This window comes from Bombus pyrosoma, linkage group LG17 (assembly GCF_014825855.1).
Source record: "Bombus pyrosoma isolate SC7728 linkage group LG17, ASM1482585v1, whole genome shotgun sequence".
In the NCBI taxonomy this organism is placed as follows: domain Eukaryota; kingdom Metazoa; phylum Arthropoda; class Insecta; order Hymenoptera; family Apidae; genus Bombus; species Bombus pyrosoma.
Genome location: NC_057786.1, coordinates 3959250 through 3960285, shown reverse-complemented (window position 1 = coordinate 3960285; position 1036 = coordinate 3959250). Strand labels below are relative to the sequence as shown.

General features: G+C 27.6%; 1 protein-coding gene across 1 annotated transcript in view; it reads left to right on the top strand.

The window, feature by feature from the left end:
• LOC122577078 (putative fatty acyl-CoA reductase CG5065) overlaps window positions 1-1036 on the top strand; it is a 7737-nt gene that overhangs the window by 2068 nt on the left and 4633 nt on the right. The gene's annotated exons all lie outside the window — the stretch shown is intronic.

The window sequence follows — 1036 nt, the reverse complement described above, 5'->3', positions numbered from 1 at the left end:
CGTTGTATGCTATTATAATATAACGTATAACGTTATATAGTATTACGATGTAACGTATAACGTTATGTGGTATTACGTTATCTCGTATAACGTTATATGGTATAACGTTATATAGTACTACGACATGACGTATAACGTTGTATAGTGTTATGATTTAAAGCATAACGTTATATAGTATTACGATATGACGTATAACGTTATATAGTACTATGATTTAACGTATAACGTTATATAATATTACGATATGACATATATCGTTATGTAGTATTACGTTATAACGTATAACGTTATACAGTATTACGATATAACGTATAACGTTATATACTATTACGATATAACGTATATCGTTATGTAGTATTACGTTATCTCGTTTTAACGTTATGTAGTATTATGATATATCGTGTAACGTTATGTGGTATTGCGTTATGGAGTATAACGTTATATAGTATTACGTTACAGTGTATAACGTTATATACTAATACGTTATAACGTATAACGTTATGTAGTATTACGTCATAACGTATAACGTTATGTAGTAATACGCTATAACGTATAACGCTATGTAGTATTACGTTATAAAGTATAACGTTATGTAGTAATACGCTATAACGTATAACGTTATGTGGTATTACGTTATAACGTATAACGCTATATGGTATTACGATATAACGTATATCGTTGTATGCTATTATGATATAACGTATAACGTTATATAGTATTACGATGTAACGTATAACGTTATGTGGTATTACGTTATCTCGTATAACGTTATATGGTATAACGTTATGGCGTATAACGTTATGTAGTACTACGACATGACTTATAACGTTGTATAGAATTATGATTTAAAGCATAACGTTATATAGTACTACGATATGACGTATAACGTTGTATAGTATTATGATTTAACGTATAACGTTATATAATATTACGATATGACATATATCGTTATGTAGTATTACGTTATAACGTATAACGTTATACGGTATTACGATATAACGTATAACGTTATATACTATTACGATATAACGTATAT